Below are 18,500 nucleotides of genomic sequence, written 5' to 3'. Positions count from 1 at the left end.
TTGTCTTTAGCTTCTGTTATAATTTTTGAGTAATAGTCGTTTTTCTTATTGGTGTAGTTAATATATTTTTATACTTTTTATAGTATAATACAATTTTATTGTTAACTAGTGGCCTTTGTGTTATTTTATAAAGTTTATTTTTTTTCCTAGTGGCTTTTATCAATCCTAGAGTAATCCAAGGTGTAATTTTCCTTGTTTTTGAGTTTGGGAGGATCTGTCTTGTTTTTGTTGCTTCTTAAACGTGTTTATTTAAAGTGTTTTCAAACAGTAAGGCAATTTGGTTGTATAAAGGTATATATAAATTACAAACAATACAAAACAAAATGAACCTTTGTCTGTCCAACTGGGAAGGATTCCCGTTTCAGGACAGCCAAATTGTGTATTTAGTACATAATATTCTTACAATGGAATGGCGATGCTGTCATAACAAATTTTTAAAACATTGTTGATTGCATTCGAAGTGACAGGATGGTTTCTTTATCTTTGAAAGAATCGCAAATATTTAATTTATTACCAAAGTCAATTTGGATAACATAATTACTGGTTGTTATTGTCTAGCTTTGATTAAGCACCATCTATATATTTCACAAAAATGCCACTACAAAAATAAACCGATTAGGCATTTCTCTGAAATCGTATGACATTACAGCAGTTAATATACGAAATAAATGTCGGTCCTACCCGATCGGCGTGCATTTGGCAAGGTTGTTGGAGCGGTTCACTCCAATCCTTGTGAAGGAATGTACAATAATATTTTTTTCCGTAGATATGTAAAGTTGTGCCTATATTCGAAAAAAGGAGACAAACACAATGTAAAAATGTAAATGCTTATTTAATGGGCATAAATAGATTGATAGTGTAACTATGTAACCCCCACCCTCCCTTGTCCTACCCCACCACACCCTCTCTGAAGCTCTGTCCTCGTCTAATATGATTTCTATCGCTTTATTTTAATATTATATTTTATACATTAATAATGTTTGTACCTAGACTATTTTTCTATAATGCTGTCGCATAAACCTAACAAAGTGGTTAAAAACAAAATAACTTTTCATTTGATTAAAGTGTCAAGCAGTCAAGAGTCTCAAAGGACCAACAACTGCGGATAAGCGCATATGTATCCGCTGTATTCAGATCAGTTTCACAGCTGTTATTGGAACGAGAGGGCTTCAAAGCTGATCTGGCAACAGTCAATGCCAAATTAATAGTGGCAAAGGGAGAGATTGCGATTGAAAAAGCAGAAAACCAACACAGGTTAGAAAAAATATTGCAGTTGGAGTCGGATCTAGGACCAGTGATGCGTAGAGTAGCCGATGCCATGGAAGCAAACCTATCGTTTGCCGATATTGTGAAAAATGGCCCACAAAAGATGATACCATCAATCAACCGCTCAGGACTTAACGTTGGGACCCCCAAACCTGCTGTATGCATCTTCCCAAAGCTGGATTCTACAAAAGATAGCGACGATACGAAACAGCTACTAAAAGATACATTACGACCATCAGAACTTGGAATCCGTGTGACGGGCATTAGGAGTATCCGAAACAAAGACGTTGTAATCCATACTGCAACACAAGAAGATCAGGATAAAATTCTGAAAACCCCATGTCTAGCAAACTCGGACACTCTAAGCGCTCGATTACCAACAAAATGGCTTCCAAGGGTGATCTTCTTCAACGTTCCTCGTGACTTAACGGACGAGTGCTTCCTGAAAAATGCCTTAGCAGGAGCCCAGGACAAAGCAGGCCTAGATTTCGCAGTAAAAAGTTGCAAGCTAAGTCACCTTGCTGGCGCTCGAACTGGATCAACTTGCCACCGGGTCTTCGAGGTTCCTGCCCACATTCGTCACGTGCTGGTGGAGCAGGGGAAAGTCTTTGTGGACTGGAATGTGTGCCGTGTTCGTGACTTCATTGGACTTACAGTGTGCTCCAAGTGCCAAATGATCGGACATTCCTTCAAGTTTTGCAAGGACCAGCAAAGATGTGGACACTGCGCAGGCGAAGGTCACGCCCGGATAAACTGCCCAAAAGCCGCCGCCGAGCCTGTCTGCGCCACCTGTACAAGATTTGGGAAGCCCGCTGCACATCCGACTGGAGACAAGGACTCCTGCCCGGCCTACAAGGCTGCCCTTGCCAAGGAATTTGCAACTATTGATTATGGCGTCTAATTACATTGAAGAAGATGACGAGGTAGATTACGAAAATACTCATAATTTCTGTGATTGGCTAAAGTTTCATAGCAACTACAATATGGAAAATATTAATATTGTTCAGTTGAATGTTAGATCGATTTATAAATACTGGGATACTTTGAATGTCTACTTAAATACTTGTTGGAAGCATATTCATGTGTTAATGTTATGTGAAACGGCTATAACACCGAATCTTGTCTGTCTGTATAATATTCCTGGATTTAATTGTTACAACCTATTGCCGAACTAAAAAATCTGGAGGAGGTATATTGCTATATGTTCGAAATGAATTCACATTTCAACAGAAAACAATAGAAACAAATCATTTTGAATGTGTGCTTGGCTCTATGACACTTCCAAACAAGAGTATTTTAAACATCATAGCAATATACCGTCCCCCCAACTCTAGCCAAACACAATTTCTTAATGAAATATCTGCCATTCTGCATACTGTAAGCCCCAAAGAAAATGTTTTACTTATAGGAGATATTAATCTAGACTTGTTAAATTGTCAAAACCCTATTATTATGGCATATAAAAATATAATGTCGGATAATTATTTAATCAAATGTATTTGTGACGTAACTAGAGAAGCAGTTTTAGCAGGAAAAGTTACTCGTACTTGTTTAGACCACATATTTGTCCGATTTAACAGTGGATGTAAACAAAGCGATTCTCTTTCCTCATGTGTATGTAATAATATTACTATAGCGAATCACTTTTTAACTGCAGTTAATATTAAATATAGTGCAAGGAAAGAAGCCCCAGAACACGGGGAAAGAATTTCGTTTTTATCGCAAAACAAAATCGACAATAACATTCATAATTTTAAGTGGCACTCCTTGCTTGAGGAACAAGATTGCAATATACTATATAGTAAAATTAAAAACAACTTTAAGAATTTGTATGAACAGAGTAAAATCGTTATGAATTATAAATCCAAAAAAAGACCTCTGTCAATAAAACCTTGGATAACTTCTAATATCTTAGAAAACATTAAAAAAAAGATTCATTGTACAGAAGGTGGAAGAATTTTCCTAGCAATCAATTCTTTGAATTGGAATATAAAACTTTCAGAAATAAGGTGACAAAAGAAATTATTAAATGTACCTAAGTCTAACTTTTTTAACAATGAATTCAAAAATTATTTTGGAAATACAAAAAAAACTTGGGATGAAATAAATAAATTATTAGGACGCAAGTCCAAAAGTAGTTGTGACGAAATAATCTCGAAATATATGTTAAATACAAATAATGAAGAAACCGTAGCAGATAAGTTTGTTGAATATTTTACAAATAGTGTTAGCTCTATGATACATAAATGTGATTATTTAGCATCGACCGTCAGGCCGAATGAAGTGCAACATAGTATGTACCTACCCAGAGCTACCTGCCAAAAATCAATATTATTGTTAGCAAATTAAACAATTCAAAGTCACCAGGGATTGACAACATTCGAATGTTTGACATTAAGACACATATTAATATTTTAGGGCCTGTTATAACACACTTTATCAATTTAATTTTATCGCAAGCAGTAATACCAGATGAACTAAAAAGTAGCATCACTAGGCCAATTTACAAAGGGGGCAAACATACAGATATTCAAAATTATAGGCCAATAAGCATATTGCCAGCCCTAGAAAAAATACTTGAAAAATACATTTCCATAAAACTTAATAAATATCTAGAATCTTTCTCTTTGTTGGATCCCAACCAATATGGATTTCAAAAGAAAAAAAGTACGGAAATGCTGCTTCAGGAATTTTCAAATCACATAAATTATTAATTAAATCTAAAAAAACAAGTGTTGGTTTTATTCATAGATAACTCTAAGGCATTTGATACCATTGATACAAATAAACTATTAGAAACACTGGAGGCAATAGGAATTAGAGGAAAGCTGCTAGTTTTATTAAAAAATTTACTAACTGATCGACAAATACGAGTAAAAATTCTTAAAAAATTTAGCAAAAGAAAATATATCTCAACAGGTGTTGCACAGGGGTCAATTCTAGGGCCAACCCTTTTATATTATTTATGTCTCAATTATGAGAAAATTGTTTTCATTCGTTAAACATTTTGTATATGCAGACGATACGGCGCTCGTAATATCGCACAAAGATCTGGTTACTGCAATGAACCTTATGCAACATGATTTTATTGCCCTACTGAAATGGTCGCATGATGCAGGCCTCTTTATAAACGCCAAAAATACTAAAATTATGCACATCAGATCTCCACACGCCAGATGTAATGTAATTCCTTCATTATATACACACACATTTGACTGCATACATAAAAATGTTGCACAGCCCTGTTCATGTGAAACCATTGATTTTGTCAAAAGTTATGTATATTTGGGTGTTACTATTGACTGCTACATGAAATGGGATGTACACATTACTAATGTTTGTAAACGTCTACGAGCTATTGTGGGTAGGATTTATAAAATAAAATATTTCGTGCCTATAAGTACTTTAAAGTTAATCTACTTATCTCTGGCTGAATCCACTATACGTTATGGAATTACTTCTTGGGGACATTTTTGTAAAACTAATATAAGCTATATACAAACATTACAAAACTCCATTATAAAATTGTTAATCCATAAATATGACAATCAACACAGAAGTAACATTAAATTAATATACAAGTCTCTGAATATTTTACCTGTCAGAGGATTATTGTTTTATAATATTGTAAGTCAACATGTTATATTGTCTGATTCATTGTATAGGGAAAGAGTTTGCCATCCACATAACACAAGATTTACTCAAAATGAAGGACTGGTAGTTCCGAAATGTACTAATAAATATGGTGAAAGAACTTTAAACTATATAGTACCCAAAATTTTTAACCTATTACCAATGAAAATTAAAAATAATAACATGTATACTGCTAATGTTAAATATAATCTAAGGAAATGCTTATTGGATAATAATGATCTATACTGATGCCCCTTAAATGGAATTCATATTCTTGACTACCTACCTCTATTTATGAAACTATTGATGTACTTGTTGATAATACTAATTTGTTCATACATTTATTTTTACTTGCTTATTATATAAGGCTTTTATGCTGCTATTTAAACTTTTCTGCAATGTAACCAATTTATGTAATTATGTACCGTTCAAATTGTATCTTATGAGTGTATAAATGTTGTCTCTATGTCCCTGCTGACAAACTACATAAGTAGTTTAGCGGGTTTAAATGTGAATAAAAAATAAAAAGCCACAAAGTAAACGCTTTCTTTGATAATTAATTATGTAAATTCATAAAACTTCTGCATAATAGTAAATATGTGTACGTTTCCCGTTATGGTTCAATATGTAGTGTACAGAATCCAAAAAGTATATTTTGAAAATAAAAATCATTTTGTGTTATTTATTAGTTCTTTACCTGATTCAGACCTGGTTTAGCAAAAAAAAAATTGGTTTGGTGACGGCTTTGTATTCAAATTACAACAACACCTCGGTAACAAAATGAACGCTGGTTCTTGGTTTCGCTTACGAGTTTGAACGCTTGTACAAGGAGTTTAAACAGAGTTGGGTTGTTAAGTTCATCTCCATATTTGTGACGTACGCTATGTGGTGTCATTTTAAAATGATTTTAACTAGACAGGGCTAATCTAGTATAATACATAAATGCATATAACCATTAATATTAACTATAAAATTTTAAATTCTAAAATCCTTGAAAGAAAAACAAAAACATATAAAATAAAATATTTACGACCGGTCGGTGGCCGTGTTGACATCGCGTTTGGGTCCCAGCCAGGCGTAGTGTGTTCAATTACTCGGCTGGCTAAGTCCTCCATCACAACACAAGCAACATTTTCAGCTTACTGTGGTGGTAGTAGGAGATTTTAAAATATTGTCAGGTTATTCGTAACCCGGGAATGTTTGTCTTTCTTTAAAAAAAAAAAGGATTCAGTTTTTAACAAACACAACAAATCTTAATTGGCTTCTTCTTCTATTTTCATCTGGATGGGTTCCTCGTTTCGATTTCTATGATAATAGCCTTGTGCACGAGGGTTCATCAGTTTTGCTCGAGAGTTCATCAATTTGAGCCAGGGCCATCAATTTGGTTACATCAGTTTGTTATATCAGTTTTGTTACATCAGTTTGGGGCGTGCGAAAAAAACATAAATTGCACGATCGTTCTATTTCTTCATATCGCCCTTTGTTGAACGAGGAAGTAATTTTAATTTAAAAGTTTCTGGGAAATGAGAAGAACAAGTCTCGTTTTATTTCCCTACTCAGAACCTCATTTGCACAATCCCACATAACGACAGTACAAGCTGAAGAGGATGCTGAAGTTTTTATAGTAACCACAACAAACTCGTTGTCATCTCAACATGATGCAGTCGTTGCATAATCGCGTAATCGCATAATCGTTGGTCAAGATATTGACCTGCTGGTACGCTCTCTCACCTCCCAACGTATATTACCAAAAAGTTGGTAAAGGTAAATCACCTAAGGCGTTGTACTCGAACAAATGTTTTAAACATTTAATAGACAGTAGTCACCGAACCTCGGTAGTGTGCAGTCGTGTTTACCATTGCTCTGTGTTTGACGGCTTACTGACGGCGGCGCGGCGTACAGATAAGATTTATTTATTGTTACCTTTTAGTATTCATTATTTTGGTTTCTGTTATTGGTTTGCGACGCAGTTGCGTGTATTATTTCTATTATTCATTATTTCTAAAATAATAATTATTGTTTATTTTTTTATTTTTTTATTTTTTGAGATGGAGGAGGATGAAAATCGACCTCCAGACCCTGAGTCCATTTCTAATATTGCAGACGTCTACGATTCTGATGATTCCCAAACCTCTGTAACCATTCCTTCCCGAAAAAGACGACCTCCGCTTTGCTTTAATGTACCTCCTAAAAGTAAATCTCTTTCACAAACAAACGAAGCCCCAATCTCTCATGGAAGTTATAATGATACCATTCCTACAGAAGCAAAAGCCATTGAGCTTTTGTATTCTATTTCATCTTCAGCTCCATTTATTGTTAATGTCCAAAGGACTGAACAGGGGAAAATAATTCATCCCTTGGATTTTGTTAAATTTATTTTTAGCTCAAAACTCAATAACCTCGGTATTATAAATGGATCAATAAAACCGGAAGGTCAATACAAACTATCCATAGAATTTAAATCCGCCACATTAGCTAATGATTTTGTTAAAAAAATAGGTTCTCTTTCAAATAATAAATTTAAATCTTTCATACCTACTTTCAATTTAACCAGAATGTGCAGAGTAAGAGGTATCCTAACCGATCTATCAGAAACAGAAATAGTAGACGCTCTTAATGACTCTCAATTAACTGCAAAAGTTTTAAAAGCACGTCGTTTGAATTTCAAGGATACTTCCACCGGCACCACTATATGGAAACCTTCCCAATCCGTTGTTATTACTTTTGAAGGTCAAACATTACCATCCCGTGTATTTATTTATTATAACGCTCTTCCCGTTGAAGTATACAGATTTTCGACGATCCAATGTTTCAACTGTTGCCGTTTTGGCCATTCAAAACCTATTTGTCGTTCCCCTCCTCGTTGCTTCCATTGCGGAGAGGATCATCCCTTTGAACAGTGTCAAAATACAACGAATAACCCTATTTGTATTAATTGTAAGGGCAACCATACTGCTGTTAGTGTGGCCTGTCCAGAGTTATCTAGACAGAGAAATATCAAACAGTCAATGGCTGCAGACAACATTTCCTACTTTCAGGCTTCTAAATTATTCCCTCCTACGAAAAAATCTTTTGCAGAGATAACATCTAACGCTTCTCTCTTTCATTTTTCTTCCCCTAAATCCCCTGTATCATCTTCCCACAAAGAAACAATTTTCAAACCGGTAAAATCTAATCCAAAATTTATTCCTTCTTTCGAAAAAACTACATAATGATCTTTTACTTAACCCGAATGGGAATAATAAATCCCAGGCTCCCAATGGGACTGCCTTAAAAAACTGTCCCACTTCCGATATCTTACCTAAAGTCATGATTGAAAATTCTTCTTTTATTCAAACTTTAATTACCCTATTAATTACGATCCTTTCAAATAACAATAAAGTACCGTCCAACGCTGCCGATTATATGAAATCTTTACTCTCTAGCCTTCCCGATGTATCCGCAACCGAGCAAAATACTTCAATGGAATAGTAGAAGTCTATTCGCCAACAAAATTGATCTTGTACAGTTACTTGATGAACATAATATTTCAGTTGCTGCCATCTCCGTAACGTGGTTAAAACCCTCATACCAATTTAAGATTCCTGGATATCATTGTCTAAGACATGATAGACTGGATGGCAAAGGTGGCACTGCTCTTATTATACATAATTCTATCCCTTTTAAACAAATTATTTTCCACACTCTATCCAATAATTTTCAGATAGTAGCAGCTGTTGTATCTGATATTACATTACTATCAATATATATCCCTCCCTCTACAATTTTTGTTGAAAACGAATGGTCAACATTTATATCCCAGATTCGTCCTCCGTATATGATACTTGGGGACTTCAATGCTCATTCTCCTTCTTGGGGCAGTGAGTTAACAAACCTTTCTGGCCATAATCTATTAGAATTTATGGATACCTATAATTTATGTATTCTAAATGACGGATCTCCAACTCGTTTCACTGCCCCTCAACATCGGAAAAATGCAGTCGATTTATCTCTTTGCTCATCTTCGGTGATTCCCATATGTTCTTGGAACATTCTTAAAGATCCCCTTTCCAGTGACCATTTTCCTATAATAATTACCTTCCACCATCTATCTTCCATGCATTCCTTTTCGATAAACAATAGTTTTAAATTTAAAACAAAAGACGCGAATTGGAGAAATTTTTCTTCAAAATTAGACTCCATTGTTCAAGCATCTAAGTCTTCCCTTGTCAACACTAGTTTACAATGTGAATTATTTCCTGACATGATAATAAAAGCTGCAGAAAAAACACTTAAAAAACGTAATTTTAACATTAAGATTAAACATTCCACCCCATGGTGGGATGAAGAATGCACTAGTGTCGTTAAATCCAGAAGAGAAGCAATTTCCATTTTCCGTAAATGTATGTCTTTCGAAAATTACCTTTCTGTGAAACGCGCCCAGGCAGAAGCGAAACGCGTTTTGAAAAACAAAAAGCGGTCTGGATGGCGAAAATTCTGTGAACGCTTGTCTCCTGAATCTCCCCAGTCATCCGTATGGTCCAATTTAAAAAAAATCGGTTCGTCATATACTCCCCAGCGTTCCAAACATATTCCAGAAGAAATTATTATAGGTTTTGCTGATAAGATAGCTCCTCCGTCAGTTGCCAGATGTGAGGAAATGCCTTCCTTTATTTCTTATCCATCTCACTCTAGCTGGCTGGACTCTTCTTTCTCAGTAAGTGAATTAAATCGAGTAATCAATTCTCTTTCAGACTCTTCTCCTGGCCCTGATGGAATCTTATATTGTTTCATTAAAGCATTTTCAGATATGTCGGTTGAATATTTTTTGTCCCTAATTAATTACATGTTCGAAACAGGATTTATACCGGAAGTCTGGAAAGTTTAAAAAATCCTTCCGATTTTAAAACCAGGCAAAAATCCATCTGAAATCTCATCCTATCGTCCTATTGCTCTTTCGTCATATTTAATTAAAGTAGCAGAACATTTGATAAAGAACAGATTGGAATGGTTTGTTGAAAATCACAGAATTATTTCTCCTAATCAATATGGCTTCCGGAAAAAGAAATCAACCATAGATAATTTAAGTGTGTTAACAACAGACATCCGTATATCTCAGTCCCTTAATTCTTGCACTCTGGCCACATTTATTGATCTTTCGTCAGCTTACGACGATGTATTAATTAACACTTTGAAAGAAAAATTAATTAAAATAAAAATTCCCTTAAAATTAGTTCAATTTATTATTAATTTACTAACAGACAGATCCATTATTATCCACTTTTCCTCAAAAACGATAAATCGCAAACTATGGAAGGGATTACCTCAGGGGTCCGTAATCAGTCCATTATTATTTAATATATATATATAAGTGATTTAGACAGTGTAATTCCTTCATCTATCAAGCGACTTTATTTTGCTGATGATTTCCTTATATATTTACCACACAAAAATCTATCGCGCGCTGCGAAGGAATTGAATTTGGCTTTACATAATATTTATGTTTGGTTGTTGTCTAATGGGATGAATTTAGCTACGTCTAAAACCAAAGTAGTGGCTTTTACGCGCAAAAGAAAAATACCCCCCTTTTCTGTCTGCTTTGATAATGTCCCTCTTCAAATCGTTAAGCAAATTAAATTTCTTGGACTACTTTTGGATCATAAACTTTCCTGGCTCCCGCATATTCAGAACATTTCGGCTAAGTGTGAAAAGGGGCTAAATATTATGCGAGCTGTTTCCAGAGTGTGGTGGGGATCTCATCCTACTACTCTCAAATTAATGTATGGTGCTCTAGTGCAAAGCCATTTAGATTATGGAACATTTCTTTTCGATCTTCTTCCTAAATATTTGGACAAAAAACTTGAAAGAATTCAGTCCAAAGCGCTCAGAATAATTATTGGAGCGATGAAATCTTCTCCGATTAATTCTCTCCAGGTAGAATGTGTTGATCCCCCCTTAATTTTGAGGAGACAATTCCTAGCTGATAAATATATTTTAAATCTTTTTCTGTATCGCGTCACCCTTTAGAACCAAGCCTTGATTATTTGTTCAATAACTTAAATAACGAAAAAAGATCGACAGATAAAAATCGACTTCCTCTCCTTCTAAAAAGTTTTTTTTCATTAAAATCTCTGTCTTCTTCCCTCCAAAATCTACAAAAAGATCCTATCCTTCCTATTTTCACCATCCCATTTGATTCTTTCAATTATATCCCCAAAGTTATAACTTCAGACTTCCGAACTGATATTTTAACCTCATCAAATCAAAATGTTGAGGAAAAATTTAAAAACATTATATCTTCTAAGTTTCTAGAATTTTCACTCATTTACACAGATGGTTCTAAGTCTGATAACAAAGATTGTGGAGCTGCGGTACACATTCCCGAATTCGATTTAGATTTGTCTTATAAATTGCCTAAAGAAATTTCTATATTTACTGCAGAATGCTTCGCAATTGAACAAGCTTCGAGTCAAATCCAGCTTTTCAATATTCGACGAGCCTTACTGTGCACTGACTCACTAAGTGCAGTGTTGAAAATTTCCTCAAATATCCATAAACCAGAAGACTATATTATTTATAATATCAGAAACACCCTTAAATCTTTAAATGAATTAAATTTCGAGACAATATTGGTTTGGGTCCCTGGCCATTTGGGAATTGAGGGTAACGAGAAAGCCGATTCTCTAGCTAAACTTGGAACAATTTCTGGCTCTAATCCTTTAGATTTTAGAATTCCTATCTCTGACGTCATCCCAATTCTTAAATCCAACATGATTCGCTCCTGGGAAGAAAATTGGACTGATACGAAAACCCGAACTGGTGCTTTTTATGCTGGAATACAAAATCATATTCCAAGTAAACCTTGGTTCCACGGCAAGAAAAAATCCAAAAGATTTATATCCTGTATCTCGAGAATGAGAATTGGTCATTGCTCCATTGCATCCCATTTGTTTAAAATCCGGGTCCTAGATAGTCCACTCTGCCAGTGCGGCATGGAAAATGAGACTATTGATCATGTTTTCTTTAATTGTAAAAATCATTCATCTTTCAAAGGCATTTATCGTTCACTTATAAAAATCACCCACCAATCTCCTCTTAGTATTCCTTATTTACTTTCTCTCAACAATTCTCGCATTTTCTCAGTTCTATACAAGTTCATAGACTTGAATGACTTCAATATTTGAGATTTCCTATTCCCGTATGATTTTCCATAAAATTATAACCATCTCCCTTAACTTTAACGGCACATAGCACTCTCTTTAGGGTGAATTGCCTAATACAAAAAATAAAAAAACAAAAAAAAACATTTAATAGTTGAAAACATTTTATTCCTTCATGCCATTAGTGGTTGCGATACAACTGGAGCTCCGTTCGGTCAAGGCAAATACAATTTTTTAATATTCTTCTCAAGAACCACCCAGTGAATGAACTTGTTCGTATATTTCAAGATAAAAAAGCAAAGCCAGAAACAATCACTTTGGCTGCCGAACAATAATTTGCACTTTTGTATGGCGGCAATGAGACATTAAATTTAGAAAAATTAAGGTACATCATTTTTGTCAAAGGAGTAAAAAAGAAAAAATTCAATTTATCCAGGCTACCACCCACCAACGATGCAGTCCAGCAGCACGCTTCAAGAACATACTTGCAAGTGCAGACTTGGCTTGGTCACGATAAAGATCCAACTGAATGGGGGTGGAAAAAGGAAACTGTTGAGTTACTAACCAGTAGACATGGGCAGATTCATTCACAATAATGAATCAATTCAGTCTTATTCACCTGGTCAAGTGAACTAACTCATTTAATTCCTTGATTCGATACTTCATTTTGGTTTTGTATCTAGAATGCTCACATTTAGGAACCCCAAAGAAATCAATAATGAAGGATTTTTTCGCAATCAAATAAATGTGTTCGTTTTGAAAAAAACATTTTAAATAAACACACAAAAATATCAAATATAGGGATTTATTTTGTTCATTGCAGAAGTACATTTATAACTTTACTTCGAAAACCTGCATTTGTAATATAGCACAGAATTTATAGGCGAGGAGAGCTTTGGAGTAACTAAAGTTTAAAAAAATGTCGTACCACAAAATAAACATGTTACAAACTTTTTAATAAATATGTTATTTTACAAACAAAATATAAAAGTAATTTTACAAGTCACTAATAAAATCGTGATGTGTGTGTACGTAAACAATAACCACCAACAAATATTACTAACACTGACAATAAAAATACCTAAACCATTTTTAAATACAAAAAACCTTAAACAAAAATTATATACCAGAAAGGCAAGTGTCTATACTAAATAATATCAATACAAAAAAGGATGAAGCCATCGGATTTTAAAATGTTGATAAAATCTTGCTGCCTTTATATTAAAGACAGAGGAGAAGAGTAAAAAAGCATTACATTAACGCTATCACGTGTATAAAATAAAAGGAAATTTCACGTAGATAACAGAATACTCAATAACAGATCAAAATTTAAAATTAAAAAAAACATACAGACACTCCGATTCTCATAAGATAATTCAAATTACAATTTAAAAATAATATTTCGGCTAGTTTTGAAGATGTTAAACGTGATCTTCTCTCAGTGAGAGTAAGCCCTGCTTTTGAGAATATTCTCTCGCACGGTACTGAGGTGGCCATTAGGCAAATAACCTTTTTCGATAAAATATACAGATTTGAAAACTTGTATTTCTTTTCATTCCACCATTCCAATTTCTGTGTAGAAGTTCTTCTTGTAAATATTGGTCAAATTCAATAGTTGCAGCAGCTGTGGGGTTAAACATAGTTTCGGTTTGGTAGCTTGTAAATTTCTCGTCGTGCTTTGCCCATAAAAAAAATTGACTGACACTCTGACGTGGTGTTGGAAGTAGACGGTTCTGGACGTTCATGTTCAATAATTATCGGACGAACTTGTACGGAATTGAATATTTAATCGGAGAGTTTTGATTTAAGACTATTGACGACCCTTTCTAATTTTGTGGTATCATTAAATGCAATTTTTTTGAATCTTAGATCCAAAATGGTAGCCTCAGCTATTAAACCTGGACCAGCAACATCACAAAAACGTTTTTTAATTTGACTTTTCAAGACTTTAACTAAATTAAAAAGCTCTGGATACAAATCGGCGTCCACAACCTGGCTATTGGCATGTCGTTCAATCGCCTCACAATAAGTAATTATTTTTGATGATGTGACTTTAGTGTCTGTGGACATATCGCGGGTTATCTCTTCATATACTCCTAAAATAGGCACGGTTTTCTATAATCATGTCCCATTCTCGTGGACTAATTATGATTCGACTCTGATTTAAAGCCAATGTTGAAATAATAGCGTCTTTAACTCTCACTACCCTTAACAATATCCTGCTTTAACTTTAGAGGAAGTTCCATTTGACGTTGTACTTCTTGAAGTTTGGAAAAGGTGTGAGAGCTCCGTTTAAAATACTCTACCACTGATTTAATTTTACTTAAAGTAGCCTGTATTTTTTTAATGGATGTCTGCACAACCAAATTAATCGAATGGGCAAAACAACCAACGTGCCGCCAACCACCCAAACGAACAGCCGCAATCATGTTTGCGGCATTATCTGTTACAATTGTAATATTCGGGAACCTAAATTAAACTCATTCACTTTACTTTTCAGCAGGGAGCTTAAATTTTCAGCGGTATGCCTTTCATTAAAATCTACTATGCCCAAAAGATTTGATGCTAACTTGGCATTTTCATCAACGTAGTGAGCAGTTAAAGCTAGAAAGCCTTGATTATTTATAGAGGTCCACGCATCGGTGGTAAGACAAACACCCAAAGCTTTCGCTATTTTTGCTTGAACAGTTGCGAATATTTCATTGTACATCTTTGGTATAAGAGTACAAGTTAGCGTTTTCCTGCTCGGTAAATGATATTACGGGCATATAAAGTATTAACAAATTCTATAAATTTGGTCTCTTCTACAAGGTGTAATGGATGATATTCCGTAACAATCATTTTTACTAACGCGAAATCTATTTGAATACGCTTGTTTATTTGGATAAGTTGTTGCTTGGATAAGTTAAATTACAAGGAATTCAAGTGGATAGTGTGTGGGGATCTTAAAGAAATTTCTATGATACTTGGACAGCAAGGTGGTTATACAAAATTTTCCTGTTTTCTTTGTGAATGGGATAGTCGTGCTAAAGCTAAACACTAGAACCAGAAAGTGTGGCCGAAAAGAACATTGAAGGTCGGAGAGAAAACGTGCACTTTGAATCTTTGGTTGATCCTAAAAAGGTTCTTCTACCACCGCTCCATATCAAACTTGGGATGATGAAGCAGTTTGTGAAGGCATTGCCAAAAGATGGCGAGACATTTAAATACCTTTCAAGCAAGTTTCCTGGTCTGTCTGAAGCAAAGCTGACGGAGGGAGTTTTTGTTGGTCCTGACATTCGTAAGCTGATGAAAGATAACAACTTTGAAAATGTGATGAACGATGTTGAGAGGTCAGCATGGAATTTTTTTAAAGATGTAGTTACGAAGTTTCTAGGGAATCAGAAGGACCCGGACTTTGAAAATATCGTAGAAAATATGTTGTTCAATTTTAAAAATCTTGGATGCTCAATGAGTTTAAAACTCCATTTTTTGAACTCCCATTTGGATTACTTCCCGGAAAATCTTGGTGCAGTTAGTGAAAAGCAAGGTGAGAGGTTTCACCAAGATATCAAGGAAATGGAGAGAAGGTATCAAGGTCGATGGGATACAAATATGATGGGTGACTACTGCTGGATGCTGCATAGGGAAAATATGACGTCCCACAAACGAAAAAGCACAAAATGAAGCTTCCAAACTAAAAAAAGCAGATTTTATAAAGATTTATAATTGTATATAATGTAAATAAAATATTTTATGACTTAAAATTAATTAAATTTGTATAATTTTATGATTTTTTTCTTTGAACATTCCCTACAGAAGTAGTGTAAGGCGGGTTTTGCCTGTGTTTGAATTTCCACTTTGCGGAAAATCCTTACGTGATGGGTCGAAATGGATGGCATTCTCGAATTCAGCATACCGAAATACATACAATTAAACCATTACCATTTTAAAAAAATTGCATAATTTTCGCATGTGGAAGGGAGAAAAATATAGGAGATACTTTCGCTTTTTTACTAGGATTCAGATTCCGAAGTAGAAAGTTTTCACCTGACTAGGTACTAAATCGAAGGTTTAGCCACGCGGAGACTAACTACCAACCGATTGACAGCTGGCATATTGCAATAAATTAGGAATTTCTGACTAGTAAGTGTTCTGTGTCTTGCTGTGACATTAATGACATGCGTTCTGCAGACGGTGCGGACGGACCTGTAACTAGTAAGGAAAGAGACTTGATTTCTTCAACGAATATGGAATTGGGAACTCTGTCTCGAATCTCTCTGTGGCACTGTCTCTGTTCGGTTTCACTAATCACTCATTCCCTGAGACTAGGATTGAGCGCTTGTCCGGACAGACTCGGTACATGGGTAGGGCTGCCACCTCTCCGGGTTTAACATCGATATCTCCGGGTCAGACCGGGCGGTGGCAGTGAAGCCACAGACGACCATCACGGCGCGGAGCGCGTGACTGTTTGACTGAGTGAATGAATGATGAATTTTACAGTGCCAAAATAATGAGAAACATAAAGTTTTGAGTCCTTCTGATCAGAATCAATTAAAAAAAGAAGCCAATGAGTTTTACAGGAGAACTTTTGAATACATAGAGAAATATTATGATTTTGAGGATTCTGTATTCAAAATCTTTTCCAAATTTGATTTAACAAGTGCAGTAAGTTACGAAGATACTGTGGAAGCTGTAGAATCACTTGGTTTGAAAAATGTCGACGAAGATAAACTTTATGACGAGACCCGAAAATTCAACCAAGTATTTCCTCAGTTCGTACAATCTAGTGATTCAACATTGCCTGTTGATTTATGAAGGGGTTCAGTTATTCATAGTCACCTCAACCTTCACCGAACTGCCAAAAATAATTGGATAAAATTTTTCAATTACTATAAGCAATGATTTTGTTGAACGCGTCTTTTTTTTAATGGGAAATTTGTGGACAGACGAGCGAAACTGCTTGTCAGTGGACATGGTGAAGGCAGAGTTAATTGTCAAGATTAATTACAATATAAATTGCCAAGAATTTTTGAAGAAACCTGAGCAAGAAAAGATGCTTAAACAATCCCTTCAGAATGAAGAATATAGTTTTAAGAGACAAGCTGGTCCAAGTCAGCTTAGCACTAGCTAGGTCATTTATATTAATAAAAAACATTACCAATGGTAATTTATCATGACATTTTACCTTAATTAAATAAATCATACTTTTATTTTAATAAAAAAACTATATTTTAAAGTTTTATTTTAATTAAAAAAAATCTACAAAATTCTAAAATCTCCGGGTCTACTGTTTTTGAAAGGTGACATTGGACCTAGGATTTGTGTCTACGACCCGTGACGTCGCAACGGAATATGAAATAAATTCATTAATTCCTTGACTGGGGACTCGATGACAAGAGTCTTTTGGATTACGGCGCAGGACTCGGGATACTAGATACGTGATTTGACACAGTACAGTTTGGCGCGCCGCCACAGTAGGTACCGTAATAATATTTAATTAGATTTCTATGAAACACTGTAATATTTAAATATTTTAGAGTGCACATCATTATTAATTATTACCTTATTATCATGAAATAATTTAATTGTAAAATACATACAAAAAAATGCTAACGATAAGGAATGAAGATTCAATTCTTTTTGAAAATGAGAATCAGATCGAGTGTGTTACAAGATTGAATTAATTCATTGAATGGCTTCTTCATCTGTCTCATCACCCAAATTTGTGGAGATTGGGTAATCATATTCCTCGTCAACGTCATCAACTTCATCAAGCTTCTACAGCATTCTCGCAGGAGTTGCCATTGCAATGAATGCAGAGTAGGGAGCATTTCAAACCCGACTTTCTACAGGTGCACTTTCCAAGAAACCTTTTTTGCATTGACATGATATAAAGTTCAACATTAATACTGGTTAGTAGAGGTGGGAAAAATTGATTGAATTAATTCATTGAATTAATTCAATACCAATTTTTCTCTTTTTTACGAGTATTTACCTTATCATCTTAATTATATTAATAATCTAAAATTTATGTTGTGATTACGTTGATAGGAACGTCAGACTAAGCTGCGAGTATAAATGTATTGGCTCGGCCTATTTTAGTGATCTTCCCATTGGGAATGTATGGCGACCGATATTCTGAAATAGGCCATCTACTAAATTTTTAAGCTAGGTCTGACACAGGCATGACGATTGTTGTCAACTTATATGTTATTACAACAATAATTGTCAAAGAAAAATAAAATCAAGGAATGCCAAGTTTAAAACACTTTTCCTCTGTTTCAATTTTTGGCCTGGTTTTGGTGGATTAGAGCATGGATATGTAATAGAGATAAAAAACATAAATAATTTACCTATTTCTTTTATAAAATTTTATTTTCTACAAAATTACTATCAATAAATTTTTCACAAAATTGTGAAACGAGGTAATTACAAAAAACCAAACCTAGGCGCGAAAAAAACATGTTCTTTAAAAAATAT

This window comes from Hesperophylax consimilis, chromosome 2, assembly GCF_061612785.1.
Source record: "Hesperophylax consimilis isolate HC1 chromosome 2, BYU_Hcon_1.0, whole genome shotgun sequence".
NCBI classification, from domain to species: domain Eukaryota; kingdom Metazoa; phylum Arthropoda; class Insecta; order Trichoptera; family Limnephilidae; genus Hesperophylax; species Hesperophylax consimilis.
This window is presented reverse-complemented; position numbering follows the sequence as displayed.